Genomic DNA, 14,529 nt, shown 5'->3' with positions numbered 1-14,529 from the left:
TGATTGAAGTACCTACATACATTGACTGGATCCAAAGAGCACAGTTCTCCGGGTGTCTTGAATTCGATGTTATCTACGTTAGCATTTGCCTCTCGTAGAAATTCAAGTAAGTCTTCCCAGCCATACTCGGCACAGCTCAGAGTGAGGAACCATGTGGGAGTACCTAAGTTCCTCAGCATACATTTTAAATCACCATGACGACGGTACCAGTACTCATTAGTACCACGCTGACACGCCTTGAGATTAATCAGGTGAGAATCCAAAATACTATCTTGGACATTGACTTTATCCATAAAGTCACTTGCCGAGATGTTTTGCATGTGTATACCACTTTTCAAGATGTGGTTCACTGCATATGACAGTCCAGACAGATCGCTTTCAAACAGGAGATGAAACAAATAAGGAATGCATTGTCGAAACCTAGCATCTCCTGCATACAATCGCAAAGTCCGGTATTCAGAAGCAGGAATTTGATGAGGTCGCTCATCATATCTTCCTCCCTGACCTGTTGGAAAAAGCTGTGGGAAACACCGAGCTTCCAAACTTTCCTCCCAAACACTAATGGGACTCCCTTTGGCTTGTTTCATTTGAAACAACTCAATAGCATTCCCCATGACTTCCTTGGAATGCAAAGGATGAACACTATAATGTTCATATATTTCTTCACTAGTAGAGGGTTCTACTTTCTCAATTTGACCAGCACACAAATCGCTATCCTCTTCCTCACTTACTTCCTCTTCTGCAACATATACATTCTTATAGTATTTATTATTTTTTTTCAAATACAATGTTGCCTTTTTAACTTTCCTAACATCTACTAAATCTTGCCATATTTTCTTATTCTTTGTCGGAACCCCATTAACTAAGATAACCAGAGGTTCCTCTTCCACTTTTTCTACTCCAATTGTGTTAATGTTTTTCTTCAAATCTAGAGGCAAATAAACAACTCTTCCCTTTAATCCTCTCTGTAAATCTGATGGAGGCAATTTCCCTGTCTTTGGCTCCATTCTTACAATAGCCTGAAAGGGATGGATACTTTGAATCAAAATAGATTCATAAGTATTTAAATCCTTCAATTCAGAAGGAATCTCAACCAATTCCAGATTATTATGAACTGCTCTAGCAGGCATCTGGTTTTGATTTAATTTGCAAGAACAATAAGTACACACACGTTGATCCAATCCCAAATCAAAACAATTTTCTACCATCAAGTATGTTGCAAAATCCTTCCATTCACTATTATTTTCCCTTTCACTTTTTGCATATAAATCCACTAACTTAGTCTGATTCTTATAATAAGTGCGTCGTCAACACACACAAGTGAAATTAGGCCTCTCACTTGATTTCACCTCAAACGTCGCAATTTCCCTCTGGAAATTATCTGTACTGGAAACCTGTACACTATCTTCCACATGACCCTCTTCTTCTTGCTCAATTTCAACATTCTCCTCTTTACTTCCCAAGTAACAAAACTCAATTTCTTCACATATATTCTTCACATCTATTTCAGAACCATGCAAAAGAGCAGCGCATAATTGTTTAAGCATAATTGCTGGACTCTTAGCATAATACAACATTCTAACTAATTTCCTCACTTTATTATGATGCACTGCTAGCATCCTGAAATGATGAAAAACACTCTGGCATACTCTCCTGGAAAGACAAGCCAGTGAATGACCATGCAAACCTGTCACTTCTCTCACTCTGCAAGGATCTAATTCTTGCAACAACTTCATTTTCTGCTTCAAACTTTTCTTATTAAATGACCGTACAAAATCACAAAGCAAATTGATGGAATCCTGTCGCACACTGCAAATACTAGTACACTTCCAGGTGTACACAGGACCCTTAGCACGTCTTCCTAAAACCTCATTACCTAACACCTCTTCTGCCTCTGTTGTCACAAGTTTTTCTTTTTCAACTGGACAACCATCTTTCACTTCATAAGCACGACCACTGGTGTCAACTGCATGCACCAAATCATTATCCTGGAAATAACTCTCCTCATTAAAAAATGCCTCACAGCTTGAACTATGCATCCATTCTCCAGAAAAAACTTCACAAAAATTACTACGATTAACTATTCTCTTCCATCTACTATTTCTTTTGAAATCAAAAATTGCCTTGTTTAGCTTCCTAATTCTATTGATTATCAAAATAAATAACTTACGTTTAATTTCAAATGCCTGATCAATAACTTTCTCAACTTTTTTTTTTTTTTTTATAAAAAACTAGTTTATGTTGACCTTTCTTAATATTTTTTAACAAATTGCCAATTATCCTGTTCCGGAACATTCGTTTACGAATCTCCCTAAACTGTTGTTTCCTTCTACTATCATGCACAGAGTTATCTCTTGCTCTAGCAGTAACATTTTTCATTGGCCTTTCTTTTCCATTTGATTTCCTTCTCGTTTTATGGACTGAAACATTTTCTGTAGTAATATTTTTTTTATTACACATATTTCTTATAAAGTGTTTTGTGCTCTTACCCGGTGCTTTCTTCGTGACTTGACAAATCTTTTTGTTAGAGGACTGCTGCGTATTATTTTTCACCTGCTGTCTTTGACGTTTTGCAGCCTTTCTCTGTCTTTCTATTGTAGGCATGGTGAAATCTTGAAATGATCTGCAGTTGAATCTGTGGAAAAATATAATAAATAATGTTATTAACCATTATTACCAAACAGTAAATCAGTAACAGTGATAAAAAACTTAACACACTACTTGACATTTTAATTAGAAGATTTTTTAGTCGTTGGCAAATTTACAATACAGAAATACCAGAAAAGAAATGACATTTATATTTATGTTACCTATGCTATTTTATATGTGAATCTGATCTAATTTTATGAGCATATTTTAATATTTTATTGAAGACACTACACATAACCTGCTTTTGAATGTGTCTTTATTTTTAAATTAAACGGTTTACCTTTTTACTTTTTATTAATTATAAATTTTTAAAATAAATGTTTATATTTCCAAAGGCTCAAGCAGGTCAGCTTCCCATCCTATATCATATAATTCGGACAAATCTGCATCCTCATCACGCTCTTCTTCATCCTCATGATTTAAATCATCCAATGGATCAACATCCACTGATGTTTCAATTACAAGTTCAATGATGAGGTCAAAATGAACTGATTGCAGATTGTCGCTCATGTTGAGGTTGTCTTTATCTTTAAAGAAAGATAACAACAATGAGATGTTGCAGAGTAAGAGACAAATCTCCCAGATTATAATAGTAAAATTGTTTAACAAGAGTAACATTTTGCAGCTATTATTTAGCCATGTCCAGCGATGCTGAGCAGGTGAAGCCTATGTCTAATTTTTCACTGAACAGGACTCATCTGTTCTTAACCTTGGATAAGCCTCACCGACTCTGTGTCCCCTGCACATACTTAAATGTAAAGGGGCAGATTTATGTTAAATGGCACATCCCCAGGCATGCACCAGTTAACGTGCACCACTGCTCTGCCACCCATGGTGTGCCGCATTTACAATCAGATAGGAGAAACCTGTGTCAAAACCCTGCGCCTGCTTGAAGCAGGCATAGGTCTTGACGCAACATTGTGGAGATGGTGCACCCCTGAGCCTTGCTGGAGCTGCATCGCACTTGCGATACAACTCCAGCAATGCGCCACCTTAACGGCACAGATGCGTCAAGCATCTGTGCCGTTTTTGCCCCATGCTGCGCCGCATTGTAAATGCAGCACACCATGGGTGGCGGAACAGCGGCGCAAGATGACTGGCACATCCCTGGTGATGCACCAGTCATCATAAATCTATCCCTAAGCTTCTTATCTTGTTAGAGATGAACTGCCATATGTATCATCAAAATATTTTGCATTTCCTAAATAGCGAATTTTAAGGAATAAATAGCGATTCTTTACCATTCCTAATTTGCGATGAGCAAATTGCTAATTGCAAGTTACCCATTCATTTCCATGGGCTAGGAGGCTCATAGGAATGAAGGTTTAATTTGCGATTAGCAATTTGCTCATCACAAATTAGGAATTTTTCCAAGGGTGCAGGGGTGTCTCAAGAACACCCTGCTGCACCCCTGAAAAAGAAATTTGGGGGCATATGGCACACATACATGCCCTAAGGGCATGTGTTGGCGTCATATGGGACCTTTTGTTTTTTTTAAAAAAAGCTTTTTGAAAAGAATTCACAAATTACCACCAATTTACCACAATAGTTTCCAAATCATTTTTTACATATTTTTTGTTTGATACATTGCATTTAAGTAGTCACAAAATTTGCAAATCCTTCAGTGCAATTGCAAAATAAGGAATAGCAAATTTTGCTACTCCTTATTTTGCATCAAACTTGTTTGATACATACCATTTGTCTAATTAACATTCGCAAAGGCCAAAATTCGTAGAATTTTGATCTTTGCGAATGCTAATTAGCTTGATACATATGGCCCCAAGTGAGGCCTGTCTTACGACATGGTGCATCTTTTGCATCACTGCTGCATCGGTTTCATGTGGTACGTTTTTTTTACACCATGACATATCTGCCTAAATGCATCAATTTGTAATGTTGTCGCCTCAGCAAATCTTTTGCACCACCGCTGCATCATAAAAGTGACGCACAGTGGCACAAAAGAGGCATACACCTATCATAAATCTGTCCCTAGCATTTTAAATGATTAATCCAGGATGACGATAAAGTGTGGCCTATCCAGAGGTTTGTTTAAGGTGAGGCCTACTCAGGATTGCAGATTAAAGTTACGCTTGATGAAGAATACAGAGGAGATAATACATGTAAAGGCCTACCAATGAAGTAAGTAATGTGCACTTTATTGCGCCAGTCATCATAAATGTATCCCTAAGCTTCTTATCTTGTTACAGATCAACCACCATATCTACCATCAAACTATTTTGCATTTCCTAAATAGCAAATTTTAAGGAATAAATAGGAATTCTTTACTATTCCTAATTTGCAATGAGCAAATTGCTAATTGCAAATTACCCATTCATTTCCATGGGCTAGGAGGCTCATAGGAATGAAGGTTGCAATTTGCGATTAGCAATTAGCTCATCACAAAATAGGAATTTTTTCAAGCGTGCAGGGGTGTCTCAAGAACACCCTGCTGCACCCCTGAAAAATAAATTTGGGGGCATATGGCACACCTACATGCCCTAAGGGCATGTATGGGCGTCATATGGGACCTTTTGTTTTTTGGAAAAAAATGCTTTTTGAAAAGAATTCGCAAATTACCACAAACTAGAAGTTGGTGGTAGTTTCCAAATCCTTAATATCATTTTTTACATATTTTTTGTTTGATACATTGCATTTAAGGAATCGCACATTTTGAATTAAGGACATTTTAAGTCATTTCCACATGTGCAGTGTTTTCAAATTATGATTTGAAAATCGTTTTTGGGGAAAAGTAATGGTTTGCAAATTTATGACAAGGACATAATGGTGTATGCTTCTCTATAAGGCATTTCAGTGTCTCTGATGTCATTTTTCCCATATTACATTATAAGACCTTTCCCCATGGAGCACATTCCTTGTAAATATGCTCCCACCTGTGCATGGCGAATTTAGATTTTGACTGTTTGAGTCACATAGCCATGTTAAAAGTGACCCAAAAAAATTGCAAACGTTTTAAAAAAACACATTCATGTGTCTTAAGGACATTTTAAGTCATTTCCCCATGGACAATGTTTTCTAAGTGGCGCAAAAGAGGCATACACCTATCATAAATCTGTCCCTAGCATTTTAAATGATTAAATCAAGATAACAATAAGATGTGGCCTATCCAGAGGTTTGTTTAAAGTGAGGCCTACTCAGGATTGCAGATTAAAGTTACGCTTGATGAAGAATACAGAGGAGATAATACATGTAAAGCTCTACCAATGAAGTAAGTGATTTCTACTTCATTGCGCCAGTCATCATAAATGTATGCCTAAGCTTCTTATCTTGTTAGACATCAACCGCCATATGTATCATATAACTATATTGCATTTCCAAAAAAGCGAATTTTAAGGAATAAATAGCGATTCTTTACCATTCCAAATTTGCGATGAGAAAATTGCTAATTGCAAATTACCCATTCATTTCCATGGGCTAGGAGGCTCATATAAATGAAGGTGCAATTTGCGATTAACAATGTGCTCATCACAAATTAGGAATTTTTCCAAAGCTGCAGGGGTGTCTCAATAACACCCTGCTGCACCCCTGAAAAAGAAATTTGGGGGCATATGGCGCACATAAATTTTAACAACATTCCTTTACCTCAAAAACCATTTTCAAATCATAATTTCAAAACACTACACATGGGAAAATTACTTAAAATGTCCTTAAGACACATAAAAGCGTTTTTTGATTGCCTTTCCTGCATGGTTGGGTCACTTTTAACATGGCTATGTAACACAAACATTCAAAATCTAAATTTTCCATTCACATGTGGGAGCATATTTACAAGCAATTTGCGCCACAGAGAAAGGTCTTACACTAAAATGAGAAAAATAACATCAGGGACAGTCAATTGCCTTATAAAGAAGCATACACCATTATGTCCTTGTCATGAATTTAAAAACAATTCCTTTACCCCAAAAACGATTTTCAAATCATAATTTCAAAACACTGCACATGGGAAAATGACTTAAAATGTCATTAAGACACATGAAAGCGTTTTTTGATTGCCTTTCCAGCATGGTTGGGTCACTTTTAACATGGCTATGTAACACAAACATTTAAAATTTAAAATTACCATGCACAGGTGGGAGCATATTTACAAGCAATTTGCGCCACAGAGAAAAGTCTTACATTAAAATGGGAAAAATAACATCAGGGACAGTCAATTGCCTTATAAAGAAGCATACACCATTATGTCCTTGTCATAAATTTAAAAACAATTCCTTTACCTCAAAAACGATTTTCAATTCATAATTTCAAAACACTGCACATGGGAAAATTACTTAAAATGTCCTTAAGACACATAAAAGCGTTTTTTGATTGCCTTTCCTGCATGGTTGGGTCACTTTTAACATGGCTATGTAACACAAACATTCAAAATCTAAATTTTCCATGCACAGGTGGGAGCATATTTACAAGCAATTTGCGCCACATAATTCATAATTTTCTCCTTAAAGCACACTATTCTCTATCTAAGTTAAAGAAATATTTTCTCACCTTAGCAAATACTTTGAGTTTGAAAACAGTCTCAGAAACACACCAATTTGTCTTCAGCAGAGCAAAAGGTATGCACTCCAGAGTCTGCAGCTATCAAAAGCACAGAAATGCTGTAATTCTTCACACATATTTCTCATGTCACCCAATCAAAACTCTTCCCTCACTTTTTTTCAAATGAAAACCCTTCCCCCCTCTGCCCTTTCTGTCTTTTCTGCATGGCAACCACCTCATTGGAAGACTTCTGGTGTTTGCAAGTTCACACAACTTTGTTGCAATTGAACTCTGAACTCTCAGTGCACCTGCATATCCAGTGCATTCTTTCATTTAATGATTTTTTTATTGACCATTCAAAATACATCTTTCAAAGAACACATCCATGCACCCTAACTTTCTGTTTTCAGCAATCAAAATCCACCAATCACTGTTACTGCTTCATGAACACAGAAACTCCACAGTTTTTTTCATTTTAAACTCTCATTTTTTCAACTGCCATTTCATTGCCACACTTCATCTGACTGCAGGAGAACCTTCTCTCACCATGTTTTCTGTCTGGATTGTTGGACATAGTTATATTCACTGGGCTTAAAGGTACGTTGAAAACAGGAAATTACCTAACCTCAATTTACAAGATGTGGAAATTAAGTGGTTTGGCCACAGAGGATTAAAATGTCACCAATTGATACCATTGGTGAAAACCTTTATGCATTTGCCCAAACCTGACCTGTTAATTGTGCACTGTGGAGGTAATGACTTGGGCACTTTGACTGGTGTAGGTCTGGAAATGCTTTTAAAGGACACCTTTGAGTAATTAATGGCACTTTTTCCTCAGACTGCCTTGGTATATTCAAATATATGCCAAAGACAGAAATGGAGATGGTCAAACCAATTTTGTCCACAAATTGAGAAGTCGAGGAAGCATGTAAACAAATCTGTTTCAGCTTACATGAGAGACCATGGAATGGGCTCCCTGTACAACAATAACTTGCGATACTACATGCAAGATATCTACAGAGGAGATGGAGTTCACTTCTCAGATGAGGGCAACAGAGTTTTCACTCTGAATTTAAGAATGTGCATTGGTACCTACTTATAAGTACCTAAATGTACCATAAACCCAAAAGCTCTTCTCAGAGCTACCCTACATCTAATCACTCACAATTATTATTTTACTCTAACATTTTCACTAATTTTCAACAAAGTACGCTCCCCGGGGCGCTACCCGGTACGCGAACCGGGAGCTAACCTCGCGAAATTTTTAAAAAAAATGTTTTTTTTTCGCACATATGGGCCTCCTCAGCCACCCTCACAAAACCTAGGGGGTCAAGATAAGTCTACCGTGCCCCCTTCTACCCATTCTGAACATTATTTGCCCTCCATCTTGTATCTAAATTCGACCGAAACACAAAATGGTGGACTCCCGGAACGCTTAAGGTTCGCGAACCGGGGCGCTCAACGGTTCGCGTACCGGGTCGCTCCCTGGGAAGCGCACCATCAAAAAAGGTGGGAAAGTAGTTCACAGAAAAGCCACTGGAGACAATTTCACCAAATATAGATTAGCTCATACTACATACCAATCCCTACCATTTTCACAAATTTGATTGGAATTCCATTTAGTCATTTAGCCTGTAGACCTCTCTAAATACCCTGAGGTAAATGACTTCACAAAACACATCTGAAGTGTTGGAATTGACAACCAATGAAAATGTTACTTTCATTTTCTATTTTTTTTACCTGACATTTCATTGGTTATATACCTGAATATATATAAAGGAAGAGAAGAAAACACAGCCATTTTGACTACTACTTCTTGCTGTACATTTCAATAGTATTTTCACTAATTCCTTCAACTTCTTTCTAAAGGTAAGTTTTTATTTTTAAAACTGAAGTATATTGTGCACTATAAGTTAATATGGTAAACTTTTTCTGATAGATATATACTATCCCTCTGTAGTAGTTATAGATTTAGAGAGACTTCTCTGTTATAGTTAAGGATGGAGTTAGGCTTCTCTTGTATAATTATGAATTTACTTACGTTAAATCACATACACATTTTTATATTCCTACTTCCACTCTGATACTATACACTGCCCAAAGATAAATTCACTGATAAAAAATGCCTATCTAAAATTATTCCCAACATTGCCCTATCTCTACTAATATATATTTTTTTAATTCAAATTTCAGGCAAAATGGAAGGCGAAAACCAAGTTTCTTTTGAAATGGACCTGCAAGACAGCAGCCAAGAATTGATTGATACAATTGATCAAATTGACATTGAATTTTTCGATGAAACTTGGGACAATGAACTACTGCAATGTGTACAAGCAGTAGATAACCTCCTTGCAAATGAGGACATTTTACACCCTCAGAGACTACAATGTATATTCCATGATAATTATGAAATTTCTGACAATGAAATGTTAGAAAGTTTAATAAATTATGAAACACAATCACATTAAAAAAAAATGCTTAAAAAATAAAGAAAATAAAAAATAATCAACAAAAACAACAATCAATTAACATATAGCATTTGAATAGTCTGTCATTCATATTTCATTGCAGTACGCTGCCCAGAACGCTTCCCGGTTCGCGGACCGGGCGCTCCCCACGCGGGGCCCTTTTAAAACCTCCACAATAAACCTTGGGGGTCAGGGAGGATCTAGTATGCCCCCTTATGGTCATTTTCGCCTTTGTTTTGGCCTCCTCTTGTCTCTCAATCCTACCGAGAGACAAGATGGCGGCCGCTCCGGACTGTTTAGAATGTTGACAGACACCGGAGAGCCAATCAGCTTAGCTACGCGAAGTTCCGGTACGCTTAAGGTCCGCGGACCGGAGCGCTGCCCAGAGCGCGCTTACAGATATATATCTTTTTTTAAACGTTCATTTCTCAAAATCCACTGGAGCACATATATTGAGACCTAGAAAAGGCACATCGGGCTACCAGTCCCTACAATTTTGCCAAGTTTCGTGCAAATCCATTCAGCCGTTCGGGCTAAAAGTGAGGCCAACCGCCCTATGGAAAACTCAATGTTAAAAACACGTTTTGGGACCCCCCTTTTTTCTCGGCCCCCCCTGGACGAACCCCCCCCAAATTTCCAGGGGCTGCTCAGAAACAAAATGTTCCATTTTCCAGAAAATTTCAGCCAATTCCGTCCACAAACGCCAAAGTTATTAGACATAGAATTTTCAAAAATCCCATAGGGAAAAAATCCTAACTATATATACCTACTGGCGACCGCCAGTAGGTAATATATATACAAAAAATTGTGAATACATTTTAGTTAGGAAAACTATATTCATTCTTTTAAAAAAAAAATATTATACAGAAATCGCTCACCCTTTGCGCCCCCCTATACGAGGGCTGCGGGCATTCAGGTTGCCATTTTGAAAAGTCCATCTGCACCAAGGCTTCACATCATGCCTGAATTTTTAAATGCAGCAGTTAGTTGCATTAAGTGCACCACCGAGCTCTGTGTTGGCTAGGGGTGGGTGTAAATTGCATAGTCGCGCTACACAAAGCTCCGCAAAACGGTTTAAAATCTCTGTGAGCACGCGCAGAGTTCCGCGAACACGTCCAGCAACATGTCTGCTGGGTGGCAGCCTAGCAGCCTCTCAGTCAGGACGCGGTTTGTGAGTTTGTTTCAAGGGGCAACTCTAAGTTGCCTTCTGTTGTGCATTTTACATTAAATCCCACACTGGCATCAGTGTGGATTTAATGTGCTGAGAAGTTTGATACCAAACTTCTCTGTCTTCAGTGTAGCCATCTTGGTGCTGTGGAGTTCTTGATGACGACCTCCCAGCACCATATACTCTTAATGGCAGCACTGCACTTACAGTGCCCAGGAATGGACCTGGATGCTGTTGGGTTACAGGGCTCAGGCACCTGTACGCACACCACTGGCATAGGGCACCCAGCTAGAGGGGTGACTGAGGTATACCAGGACAGTGTGTTGGGGGCATGGCACACAGGGATGTGTCGACTCTTTGTTTTGTTATGTACCAAAACACTCAGCCTGAGAAGGCAGTGTGTATGTGTCAGGGTACAGGGTCTCTAAGGGTGGCACAATAAATGCTGCAGCCCCTAGGGGCCTTCTCTGGTCACAGTGCCCTGGGTACCTAGGGCACCATTTACCAGGGGCTGACATGTGGCTAGAGATGCCAATTGGGTTTAGGTTTCAATACAGTTTTAGGGAAGGAACACAGGCCTTGGGCACCTGATTGGCAGGAGCCCAGGGCACGCTCAGTCAAAGTGCATCAGCAATTTAGCAAAAAGTGGGGGTATAACATGCGAGAAAGATGGCACTTTCTCACAACATGTTATTGTAGCACTGCATGTGTTAGTGTCTGGGTCATTGCATGAGTACCTGGGTAGTGACTGGATGATTAGAGTACTGCAATGTGAGTGCATGGCGAATTTATAAGGTCTTCGTTATTGGCGCAGGGATTAGATAAGCACATGGTTCTGGCTGAATGATTGGAGTGACAGTGTGATTGCTGGACTGCATTGTAGGAGAGTAGGATCTGCTTGCTTTGGTTACCCCCACTTTTTGCTGGTGTTTCACTGTTTTTCGACTTTAGTGTGGCTGGGATCCTGCTATCCAGGACCCCAGCCTAGCTGCGTCCTCTCTATATTGATTGCATGTACTTTAGGTACACTCCAGATTGGTTACTGGGTTACCCTTGTGAGTCCCTAGTATATGGTACCTTAGGTACTAAGGGCATAGGTACCCCAGAGGCCTACCAGGGGCTGAAGAATGTATTATGCCACCCCTGGGCAGCCTTCCAAAAAGGCACCACAGGTCTGCTACTGCAGCCTGGGTAAGGTGGTGCATGCACCCCTTACTAAGACATAGGTTACATATATCTACCTTTAATCGCTGACATATAAACCTATAAGTCACTCCTATGGCAGGCCTTATCAATCCTGAAGGCAGAGTGCTTAGTTTTATGTGAGATGGTGCACATGCATGAGCAGGACCCCTCTGCAGCATTCAGAATTGATTCGCTGATGCTGTTCTGTGATGCAGTCAGACCATATACTCTTCAGTACATTATAACCTCGCGGTAAATGTTAACTTTGGAATGGCTGCAAGGAAATATGTTGTGTTTGGTGTCAAACACTTTGGAATCCTATCCCCCCTGCCAGTCCTGTTGGCGGGGGTAGAATTCCACCCTTCTAGAGGGAGAGGACATGTACACACTAACCTAACCGGTAATAGTTTAAAAGAGCCCCAGCATCACAAAATGGATGCTGCAGCCACAGACACAAGTCTGACCTCCTGCTGCTGGATGAAACTCCTGCAGGGGAGGCCTAGACAATAGGTTTCCTGTCACAGCCTCCCAGACATGCATTAGTGTATTGGGGCTTGGTGGGGGCATTCATAGAATGCTTTTCAGACAGTGCTGGGGGCACACTTGGTGTCCCTGTGCATACCCCAGTTCAAACCGGTTGCAGTATCACTCATCCCCTGCTCTGATACGAAACTGGACAAAGGAAATGGGTGTAACACCCCGCTTCCCTGACCCTCTATTTCGACCAGAAGATGGAAGAATCTCCCTTGGGGTCAAGGAGTGACTCCCCTGTTCAAACAGGCACCAACAAAGCATTTGCCAGTCTGCATCGTGGACACTCCTGCCGGATCCCGAAGTATCTGCAGCCTAGGAAGAGGATTTCCAGACTTCTATAAAGGCCGACCCGAGTCCCCAGCAAAGCTGAGACCCAGAGCCTGAACGAGTGACGTGGAACCGGAACTCCTGACACTGTGCATATTTGCTTAGTGCATTGACTTTCCGAGCTTTTCTGAAGTTGTGCTTTGCGTTACTTGTAGCCCAAGCCCAGAGCGTCATCTGCACCAAATATTGTGGGCCTACACTCCATGAGTGTTCCGTGGGCCCGCTTCTTAAATTTCCGCTTCAGGCTCCTTCGGGATTCCTAGTCCGTTGACTGGTGGGTCCCCTAGAAGGTAACTCTACTTTTCCGTGGGCTTCCCTGGTTGCTCCAAATGTGCCCTGACTCCCTACCAATAGGTGAGTCTCTCAGACCTCTCCAAAGCACCCACTAGGATAGCTTTCTATATAGGTTGTCCTTAAACCTACCATCAATAAGGGTCGTTTGGACTGGTGCTAGGTGCCCAGTAGAATAGTGGACAGCATATGCCAGGCCAACTTCTCACATTGGTGTGCAGCGTGTAGGATTTCAGCTTGCCATTATTTTACCACATAATCTCAAGTGTTTTGATCATTTGAAAACCACTAAAGGTACCAGAGGTACATATAATACATGCTTAAATACAGTAAGTTCTACTGAACTTAGAGTAGTGTGTCAAGGGCGTAAGCACACCCTGTCTACAACTCAAGAGAGTTTATTAGGTAAACAACTAGAGTAGGTAGAGCATACACCACACCTCACTAGTTATGTCTTCAGTGCCAGGACCTAGTGTGTCCTTGCCAGATGTCAGTAAATTACAGACTTCTAAGTATGACACATTCCCTTTCTATGATTTAAGGGCTCTGTGTACTATGAGAAAACTAAAGACTGGCAAAGGTGCCACCACCCAACGCCTGAGAGAGGTATTACTGTTAGATGACCTTAGTAAGGCTACAGAGCCTGGGAAGGTAGGCAGTCGGGTGGAAGCAGCAGATGAGGATGGTCCCAGTGGTCCAATCCCACAGGAATCAGACTCTGATGCTGACCAGGCAGGTGACAATGACCCAGACCTGGACAATCCAGCTCCTACTGGAGATGGAGATGGAGGCCCAGTGGGTCCCTTCTTTGTCCCCCCAGGAAGAGTTGGGGGTGTGACTCGAAGGCCAAGATCACCTTCAGTGGAGTCTAGCCATTCTGACACATCTGTAGGGATCTCTGTCACTTCTCATAGGAGGGACACCTCCCAGGAGAAGAGAGAGCATCAGATGAGACTTGAAGAAGCTCAGCTGAGGATAAGGAGACAAAGAGTAGCCTTAGAAAGGGAGTCCCTAGAGCTTGAAAAAAACTAGGAAAATGATGGGACTAGAGTCCCCTAGTGGTCGGGATAGGTCTTATGACCATAGGAACTTAAACAAGATTGTCCCTCCCTACCAGAGTGGGGATGACATCCACAAATGGATAACTGCACTGGAAAGGGCCTGCAAAGTACAGAAGGTTCCACATGAGCAGTGGGCAGTAAGCTTGTGGCTCTCCTTTGCAGACAAAGGTAGAGACAAGCTCCTCACTGTCAGAGAAGAGGCTGCTGATGATTACAAAGTCCTGAAGAGTGCTCTCATAGATGGGTTAGGTCTGACCACTCAGCAGTATAGAATACAGTTCAGAGATACCCAAAAGACACAGACTCAAGACTGGGTTGACTTTGTAGATTTTGATACTAAGGCTCTGGAGGGCTG

This window comes from Lissotriton helveticus, chromosome 4_1 (assembly GCF_964261635.1).
Source record: "Lissotriton helveticus chromosome 4_1, aLisHel1.1, whole genome shotgun sequence".
Taxonomy (NCBI): domain Eukaryota; kingdom Metazoa; phylum Chordata; class Amphibia; order Caudata; family Salamandridae; genus Lissotriton; species Lissotriton helveticus.
Note: the sequence above shows the minus strand (reverse complement) of the source record.